This window comes from Phasianus colchicus, chromosome 8 (assembly GCF_987193195.1).
Source record: "Phasianus colchicus chromosome 8, bPhaCol1.hap1.1, whole genome shotgun sequence".
In the NCBI taxonomy this organism is placed as follows: domain Eukaryota; kingdom Metazoa; phylum Chordata; class Aves; order Galliformes; family Phasianidae; genus Phasianus; species Phasianus colchicus.
In genome coordinates, this window is record NC_143443.1 from 12,922,129 (window position 1) to 12,943,452 (window position 21,324).

The 21,324-nt window shown below is 42.0% G+C and overlaps 1 protein-coding gene across 9 annotated transcripts in view; it reads right to left on the reverse strand.

Annotated features, from left to right (window-relative positions):
* ZMIZ1 (zinc finger MIZ-type containing 1) overlaps window positions 1-21,324 on the reverse strand; it is a 326,518-nt gene that overhangs the window by 275,389 nt on the left and 29,805 nt on the right. For all 9 annotated transcript variants that reach the window (XM_031602968.2, XM_090144977.1, XM_031602969.2 and 6 more), the window contains exon 2: window positions 4,504-4,626. The gene's annotated coding sequence lies outside the window, so the exon portion shown is untranslated. The remainder of the gene's footprint in view (window positions 1-4,503; window positions 4,627-21,324) is intronic.

Sequence of the window (21,324 nt, forward strand, 5' to 3'; positions counted from 1 at the left end):
AACAGCTGGTGGCAAACCACAGTCCCCATCCAAACCACAAGTGCCAGAGACCAAATATTCTGCATTTTGCTTACTGCTAATAAAGCTGCTTCACTTCATTAAAAGCAGCTTATCTTTTATTTATCATTACTCACTCTGATTAATTAACCTCTGGTTAAAGTGAATGAGCACTTGATTTGAGGATTCTATTAGTGTGACACTGGTGAACCACTTGCATACTTCCATCCTTTTCCTGTGATTCTTCATTCTCCCTCTACCAACAATATCTTATTGGGCTGCTTGAATTGTCACTCCCCAATACACTTCAAGCATACCACAAATGCTCTTAAGAATTGAGAGAGGATAGGTACCACAGCCCAAAACTCATTCAGTTCTCAGCTTCCCTGCTGAAGCATGCGGATTAATAACTTCTCCTTCTCACTGTTCTGACCACAGGCTCTGGAAAAAAGAAAGAGCCAGGTAAACGTTGAGGGAGAAAAACAGCACCAGTCTATACAATTAATTCATCTTTCCTGAATAAAACGCAGCTTTAAATATGATGCACAAATGGCAGTCAGTCCCATCCAGATCCTCAACTTTCTTAGAGAGCAAAGAACTTTCTCCCAAGCCAAATACCATGTGCAGTATAGGAGTAGAGACAGCTTCTGCTACACTGTACGCCTACAGATTTTACAGTTGCATACTACCGCCAAATTCTCAATTTCTAGCAGCAAAAAAGCTTATGTTACTCTTCTTTAGCCAAAAGCCTGAAGATTGAAATTAGAGAGCTGCTCATTTCGCTGGCAACAGTGTTCTTCTTCACATGCCTCATTTTTGTCTCTATTCAATTTATTTTGTGGATATCCAAAAGTTCCTGAGAAGCTGAAGAAAAGAAAACCTTTCCTTTTCCCCCTTTCTCTTCCATAAAAGAGAGCATCCTTTCTTTTGCAAAAGTGCTCATGGAGAAGATGGAAGGATCATTAAGCCTAAAATCATAGCAGGTTCCTGGCTTGAGGGAGGAGTAGGGGGAGAAGAAGAGGGGGAGATCAAAGTGCTTGAGTCATCTTAAGACACAGGTCTCGCTTCCTGCTCTATCGAGGGAAACTATAACCAAAACACTACTAAAAGTACTGAAAACTATGGCTCTTTCAAGAAATAAGCATGCTTATATTCTGCAGCTGATAACCTCAACACAAACCTGGTCCAACCAGACAGCTCTGCATGTGAGAAGGCACCAAGGGGAAGTTTGGTTTGCATCACACACTAGGAATCACTGATGTGGTTCATCTGGCTTTCAAGGCCATCAGCACCAGACCCAGACATTTCAGACCACATGTTACAAAGTACTTCCCAGTACAAGTTTACTCAGTTCAAATCGGCATGGGCTTTTCTAGACAAAATTTCTCTACAACATGCAGCTTCCCACTGACCTGCCTTGCATCTGACTGAATGATACTAACTCAAAACTTCTGAAAGGACTTAGGGGAAAAAAAAAGGTGGGGAAGATCCGAAACAAATACCTTGTTGTAATGCTCAAGAGTTATGACCTTGATTTATATATGAAAAGAGAAATACAAACAAAGAGGGTAAGTTTCCCACAGGCAGGTGAGTTGTTAGAGGCACACTGCTAACAGCCAGCCTGGCCACCTGAAATGTTAGCTGGCAGCAGTGTCACCTTTCCCTCGGAGATGGCTCAGGTTGATACAAATGAGGGCAAAAAAAAGGGTGGGGAGGGGGAGGAATAATGAGGACAAAAGTTCTTTCAAAATCAGCGCACAATTTCTGAGACCATCTGAATTTTGATATGGTTGCTCTTTCAAGGAACAAAAAACCTGAGAACAATCTCTGTACACCATTTAGTTAAAGACAGGGAGGGAAGCCCAGCATTAAGTGCAGCAAATGACACAGCAATCTGTGGGCCACCAGCCAAGTTGATCCACTGCCGCCCTGTCCCTGCCCTCTCTTCTGTTCCCATTCCACACTTGGATCAGGGCAGGAGCCTCCCTGTCCCCACCTTTCCTGCCTCTGCTCTGGTGTGACACACAGGCAGCAATTTCCTTTTGCTTGGGTTCTCCAGTGTCACTATCACAGCAGCCTTTCCTCCCCAAGCCTTTCGCCCCAAGGAATACAGACTGCATATGGTATTTGATAATACAGACTCCATTGCTTAAACACCACACATCTGCAGACAGTTAAAGCACACTTGACAAAGGTACTGCAAAGGAGCTAAACAGCATGCGTTTCCTGGACACAAGCTCCTGCAGCAGCCCCATAGGGGACAGACACTGTGCTACACAGAAATGGCCTCCATCACCTTGCTGTCACGGAAAGGAGGGCATGGGCAGTCTGACAGAGCACTCAGGAACTGTGTGCTGGGGAGCAGCAAGTGAGGACTCCCCTCTAAATTTGCAGTGCAGCGCGAGAGGGAAAAACAGCTATCTCCAGCCAAAGAGAAGTGGCAGCAGAGCAGCCCACAGATGGAACAGAGTGCCTCTGCTGCGAAGCACTGTGTGAGAAGTGTGCTGGGTGGGAGGCAGTGGCAGCAGCTGATGTCCACAGTCCCACAAAGCAGCTTGCGCAGTCTTTGCTTCCCTCAGCCCCAAGCCCAGGGATTTTGAAGGCATTCAGTAACTGTACAAAAACTCAGCTGGAGCTATGAATCTTAACAACAGCTCTCCTTCACACCTGCAGCTCAGCCAAAGCTCCCACATCTCAGTGTGCCCCACGATTGTGCATTTCAAAAGAGTTTTACAGAACCCTTCACTCGTCTGGGAGAAAATGGGTTCAAAAGCCACCAGGCAGCTTCTGTGGACTCCTCCTCACATCACACCACAGCAGCAGAGGCAATGCCTGCCTGTGACAGCACAGTTGGCTGCATTATTTAGTCTGGCACCAAGGAGAAAAGCTATCAGCCGTTTTTAAGTTAAATTCAGGGAACCAGCTGAGGACCAGCAATTGCCATTTCTAAAGTGAAAGAAGAGGAGTGTAAACAGCCTTTCCATAGTAACAAAGATTAGCAGCCTGGAGTCTGACACTCCTCCTGCATTAAAAGATAGGAGACAAAGCGATAGACAGGTAATTACATAGACGGGGCCCTGGGGAAATTGCAAGCTCCTTGAGAACCCTTTAGCTGGTCTGTATGTTTCTCCTTGTCTCCATTTCAGCTGAAGGTCTCCAAGAAACATTTGCCCATTAGGTCATTAGCCTTATTGCAGAACATAGTCAGGCAGCTGGTGGCGGCCATTCAATAAAGACTTAGTTTGGCTTAGCACCATCAAGAATGAGATGGAGAATGAGAAAGAGCATCCCGAGGCACATTACCTGTCTGCAGCTTATTCTTTATAAGTTAGTGTACTTAGTCAGTCTGAGGCATCTGACAAATGAACTCTGACAAATCTCACTGGTGCAATTTAAGACATTATTGCACTGCAATGTCTCCCCAAGCCCCTCACAAAGGTTAGTACCACAGAGCAAATCTGCAAGAAAAACATACATCATGCATTGGCCTCCCATACTCCCAAACTAGACAAGTTAGCAGAAACCCCCTGTCAGTGCTATGGTAAGGTATTAAGCTGAACTGCACCAGAGGAGGTCTAAACAGGAGACACTGCCTCCACTACAAGGAAAACTTGCCTCTAACACAAAGTTACAACAGGAAGTAACCTCCTGAAGCACTACTTTCAGTTCCCAAGCAACTAATAACCTGAACACCAAGGTCTGCTATCAAAGCATATATGCGGTTTGTCCAGCAACATACTTCAGTCTGCTCAAGCACCTCATTCTGTCCTACGAATCACGGAACTAAGCTTTTCTCTTTTGTATATCCTGACAAATTCTGTGGAAGGAACGATAAGGATTACATGTGGATCACACCATCAGATGTAACTACAACATTTAATTGCTTAGGAAGTACTACAAAGAAGATGCTGCATTTGAACTCTAACCAACCACATTTTGCACTTTGCCCAAAATTTAAAGCCTGGACAGGTGAGAAATTGCAGACTGCCTCTGACTGTTCACAATGCAGTCCATTTTGATATGGAGTTGGTGTTCCAGCTGGTTCATACCTTATCCACCAGTGGTACAAACAGCCATGAAACCACTGAAAGCCTCAAACAAGATGGGTTAAAAATGTAATAATAGAAGGAAAACCTTATGAGACATCGTTCTTCAAGTTGGCTTCTCTAGACCTATCTCACTGTCTTCTCATCTAAGCTGACAGTGAGAAAAAAGATTCAACCAGTCAGCAATACAACAGTCACATTATTTATTATTTCCCTGCAAGCATTTAAAATGCATCTCCTCTTCCAGTTTTTGCAGAGGGACTGTATCCTGCACCCCAGAAATGGAGCAATAAGCACAGAAAGCTTCTGTTTGCATCAGACTGGAAAAAACAGCAGAAGGACAACCTGTGTTAAAGAGCTGTTGTCTCAGCTCTACACAGACAAGCTTTTAATATCACCCTTGTTTCCAAGAAGAGACGAGCAAGTAAAGCACCTCAGAGAACACATCATTACCTCTTACCTTTTGAAGAGGCCGCCGCCAATTAGAACATTCCCAGAGCTTCTAATTCAGCAAGGAGAAGTGGAGGAGGAGCCAGGGGGAAGGAGTAGGGTGTTGTTTTCCTCCTCAGCACAATGGTATTTCCTAAGTAGAAAAAAAAAGAAAGACATATTAAGGTTTTTTTGTTTGTTTGTTTTTTAAGAGGCCACAGATTACAACTCCTTGGACAAACTACTGTGGCCTCTCCTTCTCCAGTCCAAAAGTACCAGCTTGAGCAGTCCTGTCTCCTCCTGTCTTTGCCATATGAAGGCGTGGATATGAAGTCAGCTACTGCTAAGAAAAATGGAAGTGGATTCACCAAAATGGGAAAAGTCATCCCATCTAAAAATATTTGAGCCCTCATTTTATCTAGTGAAGTAAATACGCTTCAGTCAAGCTCACACCCACATCTGTAAAGATTTAAATGAACAGTTTTTACTATCAAAATAGTTGGCAAAAGGCAAATTCCAGCTTGCATGCTCAACATATAGGCATACACTTACATTCAAGCGCTTATGAATTATGAGATGTACAACCGCTCATAACTTCTATTTCTTCTTAATTAACTGTTCTACCTAAAACAACTATTGTCCTAAAACAATGTTGAGTCCAGTTATATTGAATCTTACAATTAAAAAAGAAATGCCAAAATGATGGGAACAGAAACCAAAGAGCCTTCTTGTGAAGAAAGATAACATCTAGAAATCCATTTTTCTTCTGCTTCAGTGCCATAAACCGCAAATGCTCACCTCAGACCGTATCTCAGACACTCTTAACCCCATTCTGACCACGAATTTAAGGAAATTTACAGATGCACAGAATTAATGGGCCCCTCCCTACCTCCAGTACCTGCCTCTGATGAAAGGCAGGCAAATCAAGTGGAAGGATGCATGCAAGCTATTAATGTATTTGAGGAAATGACAAACCACTCAGGGTTTTCCACAGCAAATAAACAAAAAGAAACACATCCAGTCTGTTCTCCATCACATTTTGTTAGCTCATGCTCACATGGAAACTACCCCTTTCTGTCCCATAGAAAATCCAAATGCAAGCCCTCAAAATATTGAAAAGAGTTCCCACACCTCTCTTCTCCAACCCCCAAAAGATAATTATCCCACTTGCTTCAGCCCAAATCTTGTTCTCCCCAGAGCAGTTTTGCACAAGGGGCCCAACAGATGCAAAACAACAGAAAATGCGGCACTTCCAGAAAAAACATCTCCCTCCGAGCCGACCACGTCTGTCCAATTTCAAGTGGCCACAGTTCCTACATTTCTCTGGGGGACAACAGCTCTGCTCTTCTCTCCTCCTGTCAGCAAGACTTAAAGCTGCAAGAATAATTCTGTCCAGATTCCCCTCTAGATAGGCGATGATTTAAAGAATTCATGAAGCAACAGTGGCAGTGTAAATAAACAATGAAAAACTAAGTGAAGATCACAGGAAAAAAACCACCGGAAAAACATGCACAAAGGAGAGAAAGAACGAGATTAGCAACTCAAAGCCTCTTCTACTTTATTATACCCACCATAAATAGGTCTTGCAACATACAGCAAAGCAGAAGGGAACCTGACATATAACATTTACCTGCTCAGAGCTCTGCCTCCCCAGCCCACTCCCTAAAGGCAAACCTTCCCACACTGGCTAATTCCATGTCCTTTCTGTCCTACATTCCTCCTAGACACCCCTACCCCTGACAGGCTCCAGCACCCTTTGCATATCATGCAAACAGAAGCCCACACCAGCAGCACTCAGGCCATTACATTTTCTCAAGAGGGGACAGCGTGCTTCAGCCTCTGTGGGAAGGCATGACAAGAGGTGGCCCTCAGTGAGCTGCTCCCAACATCCTCCCATGCAGCCCCCACACAGAACAGCTCACTAAACCTACACCCCCTCCCCCAAACACCCTCTAGTTTTCTATCTAGTTCGCATCACTTCCATTTAATTATAAAATCAAAAGGATGCTTTAGGGAGTGTTTTTCTCTCTGCCAAGAGAGACCCCCAACAGTAGTCAGGTGAAGTCTGCTAGGAGTTGATAGATTGGTTACATTTCAAGTGCTTAAAATTTTACACTTGCATCCTCATACTGCCAAGAGAAAAATTTTAAGTCAATGTACGAGTCTTGGAGGAAGCATATTTTTAGTCAAACATAAAATCAAGGTGGCAAAAAAAAGAAGGCTAAGTGCAAAACTCTGAAGTTTATTAACAGCACCCTCAGAAAGACAGAAATCTGTCACAAGTACCACTTAGCGATGTAGTTTTGACTCAGACATCACTTCTCTCAAAGAAAGTGAAATTGTTCTGTTCTCAGATCCTCAGGCAATAAAAATATAAAGTAAAATGAAATGAAGTAACGCGTTACCTAAAAGTCAAAATCTAATCGGAGAAACCTAGCAAAATGGCTTACTGTACCATGAGACTTGACTAAGTTTCTGGCAGGACCAGAGATAATCTGTATAAGAAAGTGTCAAAATGTTTTGGGTATACAGCTAGTATGAGAAGGAAACAAACATAAAACTGGGAAACACAGCATGGAACCCAACAAATCGTTGACATCAACAGTAGATAAGCGAAGAGGCATATGTTAAGACAAACACCCTCATATGGAGTGTGAGTCAACTCCTGCAGCAGATTCAGCCAAGATGCTTTCTTAAATCTAGCTTAATAAAAACAACCCTCAATTCCACTAGCCAGAGATGGCTTTTCACTGTACTTACACCACATGTCATATTCTGAGCAATACTTGAACCCAAGGTTAAAACTGGACCAGCTGTTCTGAAATGCTAACTTGACTAAAAATTAACTCTTCTTCCCAGAGGATCGTTGCCAAATTCATTCCTTTTGGCGCACGATAGAAACATTCTTTCCAGATATGCACTGAAGCTAGTTCACTTCTCATGGTTAAAAGAGAATTCATGAGATTTACCAGGATGTAATCTTCAATTTAATTGATTTTTGGACTGTCAGAAAATAATGAGCTTTGGGAAAGCAGCTCCCCTCACTTCCAGCCTAGACCATCGAGCAGGTGAAGAGCTCTCTCCCCAGCTGGGGTCAACAGCAGCTGGGGCACTGCCCTGCTAAAGGAAAGTCCTACCAGTCAGTCAGCCTGGAACACATCTGGATTTGTTGGATTTCCTAGATCTCTTATGCTTATTACCTCTGTCACAAGAACCAGAGAAAGGAATTAGATCAGAGCTTCACTGTGTATAACAGCAACCCTCTCATGCCCCAAAACACACATTCTGCTATAACATAAGGTAAAGCAGGGTTAAAAAAATAAATAGTGCATCATCACCAGCTTGTGCACTTCATAGGGACAAAAAACAGTCTGCTCTAGGTTCAGTCTTTATTTTCCAAGTGGCTACTTTCCTTCAGGTAAAATACATGCTCACTCAGTGTGCGCTAATGGAAATAGGTCAACTTTCCAACGCAATAAAAAATGTTATTTTCTTCTGTTCATTTTCTCAAATTCTTCAAGGCTTCATCTAATAAAATAACTATTCCGTGAATATCTACTGAGGAAGAAATAATCTCCATTTCTCCTTGTAGAAAATAAGCAAGTTAAGAAGAAAAATACTCCTTACCACTATGATGAAATTCCTTTCTCGACCTTGGTTAAAATGTCCCTTAAAACAGTGCTGTATGTCACACACTGGCCTCCAGCCCCTTTGCTACTGATGGTGCTGGGGGACAAGGCTCTGACTGGGAGGCCAGGCACAGACCAGGCTGTGGGCACATGCTTCCAGGGGCCACCTTATCAGTACCTGCTCTTTTGAGTGCGCTTTGAGCCCCCCCCACTGCCTGTAGCTCTCTAACCCTAACCCATGGTTTGAAGCCAAGAGCTTCAGTCCTTCATGTCAAGTTCCTTCTCTGATCTCTATTTTAATATCTGGCATTGGGGCAGAAGCTAGATATTAAGATAGGTATGAAATAAAACTTGCACACAACATCACACCTTCCTACAGCAAAAGAGATCAAGCAAGAAATCAAGAAATTCTTATGTAGTTAAAGATGAATTAAAAGTATATCCCTACCCTGTGTGTGTATCTGTCTGTACACACAGAAAAGGGTAAATACCCCCACCTGGACTGGGGGTATTTGTGGAGGAACAAGTTTCTTCACATACCAACATTATTTCCCCTAGATGATATCTGCACTAAGAGGAAACACTTAAGCTCACTTTCACATCTATTACAAATATTAAAAAAAAAGTCATCAAAATACTGCTGAAGAAGTGTAGCCAAAGGATAAAAACATGGTAAGCATGAATCAAAATGCAGATCAAGCTTTCCTTTGATTTGCCCAGGTATTATTGAAGCAATGGGATTCACCCATCAACAGATGTCCAAGTATAAAGATTGTGCTTTATTTATGAAATACAGCTCCTAAACAAGAACCATACTTATTAAATTTGAACGAGTTTCATTCAAATGCCAAATGAATTAAACATCTGCATTTTTATTTAGAGGTGTTTACATAATTCATTTTGCAGCTTAAATATACACAGATATTTCCCCCATCTTTCCCCATCTGCTTTTTGTCATTAAAAGCTCCCAGTATGGTCCTTGTGAAAATCTGTCCTTGTGAAAAATTAAGTCTACGAAAGCACTGTTCACATAAATACACTTTGGTAACACACTTAAAACAAATCAACCCATACATGACTTTTACTTATCAGTCTTGAACTGCAATGACTGCCAGTAATGAAAATGCTAACAAAACCTTTTCTTAACCACCAAGAGTACATACCCAGCACTAGGAAGATTCTGTTCCAGATGCGTCGTATGCAAACACCAAGCCCAGCTCACTCAAGCACGAGAGAAGATGCTCATCACTTTAAAAATCCACCCCCTTCCCAAGAAACGAGGAGAGGAGAAATCATTTTTACAAAACATTTATCTTCCCCATGAAGGTAGAACTAGAAAGCAGCAATCCTTTGTCTGGAGGCCACGCTGTTCAGCCCAAAGAGACCGAGGTGGCAAGGTGCTGAGAACCCGGCCCAGCTAGCTGTGTTCCTGGGGGTCTCAGAACCCAAAGCACAGAGACAAGGCCAGGTGGGCAGCCAATCCCACAGCTTCCTGCTCTTTCACACTGCTTTCTTGCGATGTGCTGTAAGAGCTCAACTTCCCCACTTTTCTCTGTCTTATTCTCAATTAAAAAGAGGATACATTTTACGCTGGAAATGGGTATATTTTCGAAGCTTGAATCATTTAGCCTATTAAACTCAAGGCTGTAATATGGGTGTTATTTCTTAAAAACATACAGTAAATGCATTAAATTATTGATAGTCATTAAACAGGAAAAAAAACTTAAACAGCTCTCAGCTTTTATCAATCATTAATGCAGTTTCCACTCGCACATCTCACTGCATTGCTATCACATAGCACAGAGCAAAGAGTACAAATCCTGAAGGCATGAATTCATTTTCTCCTGATGCAGAGTAAAAATATTCTTGGCAACAGGAGAGAGGCCAAAACATGAAGCAGAAGGGCTGAAAGGAGGCTTCTGTCTTTGGCAACGAACAGGCAGCAACAGTAGGGGACTAAGGCTCATCCCCACCCCCATCTGAGGGCTCATCTCCTCCTGCAGCACCAGCCCAGCATGGCCAGGGCCATGCCCACAGTGCTCATAGATGTGATGGTGACCTGAAATACACGTTCATTCGGGAAAATGCAGGGGCAGAAGGAGCACTGAGGTCAACATCAACACCTCCAGCAACTTAATGGAGATGAAGCCTTCACTCCAAGCTGCTCACCAGCAAGCGATCCTGCAAAATAGATAATGTGCAGAACAGCCCGACTGTCACCGAACTGACAGCAGGAGCTCAGAAAGCGACTGAGTCTCAGACAGTCTCTTGAAGCTATTGTGAACCTTTACTGGGGTGAGTTATGACTAGACCTAATGCTTTTATCAGCTCAGAGTGACTCATGTCAGTGTGGGAACGCAGAGCCCACTGCCAGTTGGTGGCACCTCACCAGTCTGTGACATGCTGCTGGATGTGTGCTAAAGCGCAGTCCTGTTCTTGTCCGTTTTAGGGATAGACTGAGAGCTGGTCTTACAAAGGTGCTCTCTCAGCTTTCATCCTCCCCAATTTTATTGAAGTTCACTAGTTTCAAACACAGCAAAGAGGGAACGCCACATCTGAGTGCAGCACACAAGGACTTACCTGACCCACTCTGAAGCAGCTGCTGCTGCAGAAAAACCCCAGCTGCTGCTGGAACCCAAATTAACCTGATTTAAAAGAACTTGCCTCCACTGCAATGAGCTGTGGTAGTGCTGCAGGATGCAGTCACAGTACCCAGGGACACCCCAATCCCACCTCAGAGGTACCTGTGGGTGCCCCCAGACCACCCTGCTCACCAGGAGGGCACCAATCTGGAACATCTCTATGCATGTAGATAAATATTAAAGTACAGAAAGAATCTTTGTCTGCTCCCAAATCCAAGTCCTATGGAGGGTTTTTTTTTTTCCTGAAAGTGATTCAAGAATGGAGCGAGCCGAGCAACCAAATAATGCCAAATGTTGATACCAAAGTAGCCAGGAAAGCTGCTGTCGCTGGAAAACATTGTTGAGTCTGCCTGTTTACAGTCAGATTTGTTATAAAATATAATGATGTTTACTTCCAACCACCGTTATTGCTGATCTACATGTAAAAGGTTTCCTTTAGGAGTATGTTCCTGTCTCATTATACAGAGCCCCGAGGAAGGCAATAGCAGTATTAAAATAATAACATATTACATCAGTGAATTGATTTCCTGATACATCAACAAATGAAGTAACTCTTGATCAATCCCAGTGTAACATTAATCCTTATCTGCACCCAGCCCTGTAGGAGTAGCTGCTCACACAACCCACGTTGCACCTAACAGCTCCACGAGCAGACCTAGCCCACCCTGCAAGGCCACGACCACAGGGGACAGCCCCCAGGAAACAGGTGAGGGCTCTGGTCCAGTCCACAGCTGTCAGCACCAGGGCAGCACCCACTCACCCTGTGCCCAGCACTGGCAGCTGCCAACACAAGGCAGGGAAGGGCTTTGCAGCCCATGGGGGTTCTGAGACTAGCTCTAATGGCTGCCCTGCATACCGCGATGGATTCTGTCTTTGTGCATAAGGATGGATTACCTGTAACACAGCCTTCTTGCTTTGTCTTTTCTTTTTGAAGTAATTTTCTGAAACCACTGAATTCCACATCTCAACCCCTCAGAACACATTTACAGAAGTTACCACTGATGTTTTATTTTGTCTAGTCTGTACAACACATTAACTCTTCAGTAAGTTATCTGGAGTTGTTATCCCAGGTTGGATCCCCAGCTGTGGGGCTCTGCAGGATTGCCCACCATTCATACCATTCCTCTTCCTCACTGAGAGCAAGGCTCACATGAAAGCAAGAGCTGCAGAACAAACTTGCCCACATCTCCAAATGCAAATTTCTGAACAATCAGACAGGTCCAATGGAAAACAGCCCTGAAGTAACAGTTACAGCTTGCAAATTCTCATTACTGTTTATAAGAGAAGAAATGCATCTTTCAGTACAGCATTGCACGCCTAATGGAATTATCACAGATCCACACACAAGGCTCAATTCTTTGATACCCATTAATTTCCGAGACAGTAGGGGATGTTTGAGTGCTGCAGCAGTATCTGTGCACACACACTCACTCTTTATTATTTTTTAGGAACTGATACCATGATAAAACACTTAAAATAACAAAGACAAACAACTGCCAAACCACCACCGGTATGAGCTCTCAAACAGGTTTCCATTTCATAAATCATTTCGGTGTTCCAGTTTCACACTACCTCAGGGAAAGCTACATGCAGAACAGAGAGAATTCATTATCAATATGCAGAGACCATTTGGCAATGATAGCAACTGCTAGTAAAGACTTGTGCAGTGGCACTATGATTTCTGTGCATTGTATCTGAGAGCTGCATAAAACTGATGGATTACCTCTAAGCTTGCAAAATCAGCACAAGACAAACAGTTCTGCTTTAAGTGCCTCAGCCACTTTTCCATACTGCAGGCATCTGTCCATTTACTATATTGATGCTTCATATTATTTTGTAGTAACAATCTACATTTTAACTAATATCAATATTTTATTTGCATCTTAAAAAGGGGAACAGGAATTCTCTTGTTCTTTTCCCCAGTTCTGATGCTTTTTTTTTTCTCCTTTGGGATAGGCTTTTGTAAGTCAGTGGTCCATGGCTGGCACCTGGAGCACTGGTCTCCCAGAGGAGACAAAGAATCAGTGAGCCACAACCTATGTGCATGTATATGTATGTCTCTTTGTATTATTATTGCTATATTTCCCACCCCTAGCACATCTGCTTGTCCTGAAGCTCTTAATACTTTTCTTCTGGAAATTCACCCAAGAGCTAATTTCAAGTTATGAGAAGCTCAGCCTCTGGAATCTAATCAGAAACCAAAGCAGAAAGCAAAATGACTGCCTCCAAAGAAACCCCTATGAGGACCACCTCCTGCACAGGAATACAACCATGCTATGTGGATGCCTGCCACAACAAGATACAATTCACAACTAAAAATATTTTTTTTCCTCCCCCACTAACTTAGACTTTTCCTCACAGGTTTTACATGGCATGTAAATCTTTCTGTCCTCTAATTAAAGAATTTTGAATACTCCAATTGCTTTTTAAACAGAGTAAGTTGAATAAGAAGTGCTTAATAGCCGATTGTTTATATTTATCAAATAAACAAGTACTTTCACAATAATTGCATAATAAAATGGCTCTACTATAAATAGAAGATGATGACACAGTAGTATGAAGAGGAAATTTAAGGCCAAGGCCAGAAGGAGCCACCAGCAGTACAGTCAGACCCAAGGTACCTACAGGTACCCTTCCTGCTGCAGTCTGTCCACAGCACATGATGGAGACTGCTTAACTTCCCTGGATTTCTTTGAAGGCAATCAGAAATAAGGCTTACACAGCTGATCTTGCATCTCCTGTTCGATTCATCCTTAATTCCATATGACAGCAGTAACCTCTTGGAAATATCACCCGAAACTTATACTCTGGGAATTCCAATTAATACAGAACAAAACTGTTTAATTTCTCCTGAATTTTGCTATCAAAATCCACACACAATTTCCATAGTATCGACTGCTTCTTTCTGGCTTCCCTGGCAAGCACCTTGATGCACTTCTCATGCACAGCTGCACAGGTTTTAAGCAGGTGAGAGGACAGTTCATTTTGTCACCAGTATCTCAGAGTTCAGTTTAGTATATGAAATTAATAGCTGCATTAGTTACAGTAACTCCATTCATACAGGATGTGTGTAAGGAGAGTTGAACTAGTGGCACACTAAGAAAATACATTGGAAAAGTCACCTTTGTATCAGAAATACCCATAGGATTTAGGCCAGATCTCATTGTGTCAATATCATAAGACATGTCAAAAAGCTGTTGTTTCTGGCCTCCTGTTGTTGTTCTACTAGATGCAACTACAAACTATTACCCCCAAATTTATGCACAAATATTGCTTGTCAATAATGCTTGGAGATGAAGAAAAGATGCAATTTTTACCAATGAGGCTATGAGAGAATTTCCCATCACACTGAGGCAAGCATGCAAAGCTTCTCAGCAGCTTGTTCCATGACAATGGATTTGAAAGGCAAGAATGGAGGGGATTATTTGATTCCGCATCTACTCAAGTGGTCAATTCCTTCAGCAATCAATACTAATCAACAAGCTAAAACCTTGTAAGAAAGAACAGAAAGCATTTGAATCCTTCCAGCTGCAGCAAGCATGATCAAGGCTTTATGGTCCAACACAGACACCTTGGACACTGCTGCTTTGAAAAAAAATCTATTTTTACCTGGGACATAAAATAGCCCCTATGCTTCTTCCCAAACACCAGAATACCTTTCAAATGGGATCCTGATGGGAAAAATAAATGCACATGAGCACACAACTTAGGTCTAGTATCACCTATTTGTTACTTCACATTTGAGCTGTGCAAAACAGACCTTAACACAGGCAAGGGTGATGGGGATTAGGAAATGCAGTAATGCATTTGAGAGCAAAATTCAGGCTGCTTTTACTCTCACACACATCTTTTCATTAATAGCACTAGGAGTTGTTCTTTCCTTTCATTCTTATCTTTCAGGGTGAGCTCAGGGATTCTTAAGATAAATGAGCTATGTTGCAGTAACAACGTATTTGGGGAAAGTGGAATATCAAAACCTTAGTAAAAATCTTAAGCTAAATATTTCCAGGGTCCCTCTGGAAACAAACAAGAAAAGAGGGATTTAGGTGAGGTTTCTGCTCAGATCAAGCCCACATCTCACACATAGGTATTTCCTCTGGTGTCATTAACACACAAACCTTCAGACCACCAAGTGGGCCTGAGGGTGTTTGGCATCCCTTAAGACTCAGCATTAGAATTGCATGTCAGCGTCATGATCCCTCTCTTACCAGTCTTTAGAAGCACAAAGGGCAGATATGTTTTCCCTCTGGTACGTGGTTACTGCAACACCCACGGCAATTACTAAGCAACTCTCGGCAGAGCTGTAGGAGGAAGACCAAACTGGGGTCAGGGCACAGCAGAGCACCAGGGCTGCAATCACACAGCATTGCTGGAGTGTGCAGCAGGGCCTGGCTCACGGGGACAGTGTGTAGGAGTGCACAACCATCCCAGGCTGCCCAGATAGCCAAATTCATTTTAAAGAAAGCCAAAACACTAGCGCTTGGGATTCCTAGAAAACCACTGAAGATAGAGTGTTCTATGAGTGTGGACTACTCCACAACAGTGGGTCCAGCAGTAAGGAACAGTTGTACAAGTATGAACTTAAAGCACCAGCTTTTGCAGAAATCCACCCTCAGGGCGTGACCCACTAAAAAGGGGACGATTAAGATTTAAATAAAGCAGAAGAGCAATTTAGATATAAAATTAAGTTACTGTAAAAAAAATATATAAGCTCCGAAGTCAAATATTCTACAGTGACTCACAGCTCATCATCTGATAGCATATACTGACAGCACACAGAACACAGGCCCAGCAGATGGGTCACCTCTTCCAGAGACATCAAGTCTGCAGACAAATGAATGCAAGCATATACATGCGTGTATATATAGAGAAAGATGTATATATACAGACACTTAGAAGTTTAACATGTAAACACATTGCATCTCTTTACACATGCTTTCCATACATATTAAGACTCCTTCATGCACAAAAAAGATGGACACCTCAGAAATGGCCAAGTTACAGCTTTTGCACTAGGCAATGATGATTAAAACCTGAATATTTCATCGTGGTGAATCACACTGCCAAGTCTCTAGGGACCAGAGCAATTTCAACTGGCAGAAATGACTGTTTTGCAATCTTCTGCTGCTTCTCTAATGAGTTGTGCTCAAGCCCTGCCAATCGTTTATCAGAAGACAGATACCCATTCTCCAGCTCTGTCTACCACTTAGGAGTGCTGGAAAAGCTGTGCCTGCATCCCACGTGCAGCTGTGGCTGCCCAACAGCAGCACGTCTGCGCTTTAGACCACACGCACCTCTTCTGTGCTTCCCCCTGTTGAGCCATGACATGACAGCACATTCTCTGTCATCTGCATCTCCCTCAAACAATCAAACGAAGCCATTTCTAGATCAGCAGAATAGGAAGAAGAATCCATGTGAAGCCATTTCAGTCCCCGTGCCCACGCTTAGCCTGGCTGCCTCCTGCTCTCAGCCTGTGAGCCTCTCCTTGCCAGCAACTCTACCACACAGCTCTGGGGATGCCTTCTGCTCTCAGGAGGTGACACATTCCCCCACACTACCAGTTTAACCTCAAGAGAAGAAAGGAAACAGGCTGCTGCACACAGATTACAGCTGAAGAACAGTAGGTAATGACTGGCACTGTGTCAAACTGCAGTTACAACAGCTTTTTTTTTTTTTTTTAAAAAATAAGGTATGTATAACTTTGCACACTGAAGTTACCATTTGAGCTTACACTGCAAATACCTGAACTCAAACCAAAACTGACAAAAAAAGCACTTGTAGGGGCAGGCCTGAATGGCACAAGAACATTCTAACAAATGTGGGCATGGTTTTGCTCAGAGGACTTAAATCTACATTCTTATGAATAAAATGAATAGGAAATTAAATTGTAAATTCTTCTAAAAATTGACGTGGCATCAGAGCCTGGTGTGTGGTGATGTATTGCTTCCACACTGAAATGAAGGCACTAACATGAGCTAACACAGCGCTGGGACAAGTTCTGCTAACAGTTACCTTTGACTTTTAAAAATAAAGGTACTCAGCCTCTTGTTTTATCAAAACGTATCTCCTTCCACCCTTGATGACCTTCCTTGGTACAGTATTCAAAGTGCAGACAACTGCTACCAGCTGGCATCCTCACTCCTGTTACCACCACAAGGTGCACACTATCAGCTGGCTGCTACTTTGTTTTAGCTTTGTGCTGTGCTGTTTCTTAATCACAGAATCCAGTGTCATAAGACTAAACCAAAGATGCAGTGATGAAGAGCAAACAAGTATAATGATTTATTCACTGCGTTACAGACACAGTGATGTGGGGCATACACACATTCCAGTACGTGGGACTTCTGGATGCCTCAGTCACAATTAATAAAAAACACACATTTTCATAATCCCTGCAACACCCATGTCAGTCCCTAATGTCATTTCACTGAGGAATTTACAGCAATTCAGATTTCATTCAGATGCATAGAAACTGAGCTTACCAGAAGAACTGAACTAGTAAGAGACAGCTAATAGCATTTTTTTTTTTTCCCCTTTCTGCCAGTTTTTAGCACCTCAACAGCTAAGAGCAGTAGAGTAATCCACCAGTTGAGGCTCGTGAGCTGCCTGTGCCTCTCATGACTCCAGCTATGGAAGTAGAGGAAACAGTGATACCTCTCAGAAGGATTGCTCCTTTAAAACTGTTTTCAAGCCATTAAGAGTGGTCTTTTCTCCAACCCTTCTAAAAAAAATTATTATTTTAAAATCAGATACAGCGTGGACTATTTCCTTGGTCAATCAGGAGCTAGAACTCTGCAACGCTTCAGGATAATGCCCCAAATGCCAAACTAAGTAATATAGACAGGAAGCCTCCATCCAAGAAAGCTCTGCTGTCCATTTCCCAAGTAGCTCTACCTAGCCAACAAATTAGAACCAATTAAGCCTTTTGCAAGAAAAGTTTGGTTTACAGTGATGCCCAATTTTAAAAAGAGCTAAGAGGCATTACTCCAAGTATAGTAAAGTAATTAGTCTATCCACAAACACAACTGGAAATTGCCTTCGGTTTCTACAAAGGACTTAAGCTTTGTTATTCTATGTAATTATAGTAATCAAAAAATCCTAACCAGGTACTGAAAACATTATGTTGGTTAAACCCGAAAAGACTTAAGAAATTTTGTTCTTAGTTAGAATTCCTCGGTCCTTCCTGTATGTCTTATGTTCAAAATACAACAGTACATTTTTCAGTCACACTTCAGGTAAATTTAAAAAGATAAAATTAAAAAATATATATCAGCATTTCAATGTTTATTCTAAGCTTTTTCAAACTTCAAGTCCTCACACAGGCCACAGAAAAACCAGGGTAACAACCATCAGCTTTGTACTATGAATGGTACAGCTTTGTACTAGGAATGCTAAAGCCAAGTCATAAAAAAAATCTATATGGAAGCAAAAATTCATAGCTACAGATGCAGAAATGGAAACAAAGCTTGCCATCCAGCAGGTAGTAGTTCTAGTCACCTTAAAACAATAGTTTAGGAATCTGTAGTTTTGAAAATGTAAGCCTAGTAATATGTACTCAGAGCCTAAAGTGTCCCTTCACATTGCTAGGATTTTTTCCACAATTAATCTGAACATTTGCTTTCAAATGATGAAATGAACAACTTTGAGGGAAACAAAACTACTTCATTTAAAATCTGGTTTAACACCTGATGATGCAAACAAGCTCTGCTTTACTTGCAAGGGAACTCTGTTGACACTTGTCTATACAGGCACTTAAATTTACACATCAGAGCACAAGCAAAATCCCTGCTGTACTGGAGCTGATCGCATTTTTTGGCAATGACTTCAGTAAAATCCAGACAAAGTTCTGGCTGCATCAGATCGATAGTTTTTAGAGCCTCTCTTTTCTGCCTATGCTACACATTAAAAGAACAAAAAAGATGTGTGACTTTAAGAGAAATCACACACTTTTAATTAACATGGTGGAGATGCTAATCTCAAGTTTTAATGCACAAATCAGAAAATACATTTTGAAAAGTCTCATCATGATTACAGATGAATTACCATTAATGAAAGCAGGTCATGTCATAATTTTATAGAGCCCTTAATTCACATTATTCCACGATCTACCATGTGACAGTACCTTCCCTTCAGAGAAGTACTGGAAAGCAGCAGAGATGCAGTCACCATGGCACGCAGCAGCTCCCACAGCACCCAGCAGCAGGGCTGCGCATTGCCATCCTGCCTACACTGCTTCCCTCCCCACTGCACACATCTCTATGGCATTAGTGCAACAGTGCACGCTAATGGCTCCATCAGAACCAACCCTACCTATGTGCCACACTCTCCCCAAACAGAATCTAACCATCCCCCTCAGAAGCACACACTGTTTTGATACATAAAAACCAAAACTCAGGAACCCCTCCGCTGCTTTTCAGATTTCCCAGGAAGTTTCATTCAAATAGCTGTAACTCAGTCAGGAAGAAGAGGGAAGAAGAATGGGATCACTGTTTCCTGTTGAAGAAGCAAAGGTGCACTGTGATAAAGCTCTTTCTGTATCACCAAGGTACTCCCTATGCTCCATGTAACACAGGTGTTTGTCCCCACCCTACACACTCCAAAAAAGCTGCCACATATTAACAGACTTCTCAAAAGACTTTAAGCTGTCTCAAAAAAGACTCTGAATGTTACGTTACAGTTTTCAGGGCTAAAGCGGCACCAGGATGTGCTTCTGTGCCTGAAGAACACCAAGTATTTGTCCAACAGGCTACGACCCCTGGAACCACCAGTTAATTCAAATGGAAGGACTACAGAGCATTCCCAATGACTCTGGATAAGGAATCCAGAAGCACACACTGCCGCAGCCAGAGTTAAGGGACTGCTTTGGTATTAAGAATTCACTGAAATCCTTAGCTGGGTGGAACAATAGCTAACAGGATATATATTTAAGAAAATAAATTACTGTCAACCTCTTTCATTATGAGCAACACAGTTAAGCAGACCAAGAGACTCCTACTTGTGATTTTCTGGCAGACAGTTTTTGCAGTATGTTTTCTCCTTCAGAGAAATTCTTAGGAGAGAAACAAGCTTGTCAGTAATAGTCAGATGGCATTTATCTGTACAACAAACTCAGTTACAAACCATCAATATTTATTAGATATAAATCAAGCCCTCTTGAATGTTACAATAAGTTACATAAATTTATCTCGCTCAAGATACTCATCAACATATTTTCTAACTTTAACATCATTAAAACAGCATTCATTAAGTACCCCTTGCCAGAGTCAGCAACTGCCTGCACTTTCATGTTTGGTTATACTAATGAAATTAATATTCTGGTTTCCTTTCTCCTTTCACACTTAAGCACCAAGACCAAAAAAAGTAAATGGTCATTTATTACTAACACACAGAACTTGCACAGGTCAGAGGAAAACAAAGCATTTACAAAATAGATTTTTTAAGAAGCGTAACAGATTCAGATTTCAACTACAGTTTAAACCTTCGGATCTTCTGAAGAACAGTTACAAAGGTGTTTAACTTACAAGACCACAGTGATACCTTTAGAAAGGAGGAAGAGACTTCCACGGTGCTCTTCACACTTCCAATATTGATTTGGTGTTTTCATCAGTAGCGAAGTCACTTCATGAAGGACAGAGCTACAGACCACGTTCTCTGGCTTTCCTTAAGACCAAAATATAACTGCATGATATACTCACGAGATTCTGCTCTGCTTGTAAAATTCTTATGCCACTAAAGACACTACTATGCCAACCTCCTGCTATGAGGTACAGAGGCTGTGATAAAAGCAAACCAATAGAACACCTGAGGGATTTGAGTTTAATTCAGCAGCTGACGATATTTAAGCAAGTGGTCAACATAAACACTTTTCTGAGTAAGGACAAAATTAACATGAGCTTGGCTGAACTTGAGCTCAAACGGGCTTAAAAATTGACTCAAAATGGCTGAATCCATGGTTACACAGACTCAAATACACTCTCATTGTTTGTAAAAACTTAGTTTATGCAGTAAACAAGATGCTTTCCTATCTTCTACATCTTGCCCACTAACATTCACCAATGGCCCCTGCTGATTTAATGTATGTTTTTGAAGAAAAGCACACACCACCCCAGACAATCCAATCTTTGAGCTAACGTATCACAGGCAGCAAGACACGCCAAACACATCTGACCCAACAGGAAGGCTGCAAACAGAGAGCTGCTTCTTTCCATGGGAAACAAACCAAACCTGCCAGTTAAAAGATTCTAAATGGTTTTTAGAGAACTTGGTTTTCCTGGTTTAATACCATCATAAACCTTATTAAAGCAAAGTTCTAACGGTTCACCCAACATATCCTTTAATGCCTGTAACTCAAACTCTTAATGTACTCCTTAGAAAATTTTCTTAAAATACAGTATATAACTATTCTTCTTAAAATATAGCATGCAGGAGTGTTCAGTGGCTGGAGGGCAACAGCATAATTGTGGGGTGCCAATAAGCTCCATAAAGCAGCTTAGATACTTATCAGCTTGTCAAGAACGATCATTTAGCAGTGATTCTCAGTCCTGAAACACCCGGAGAAAGCTAAGGCTAAACTCCAAGAAC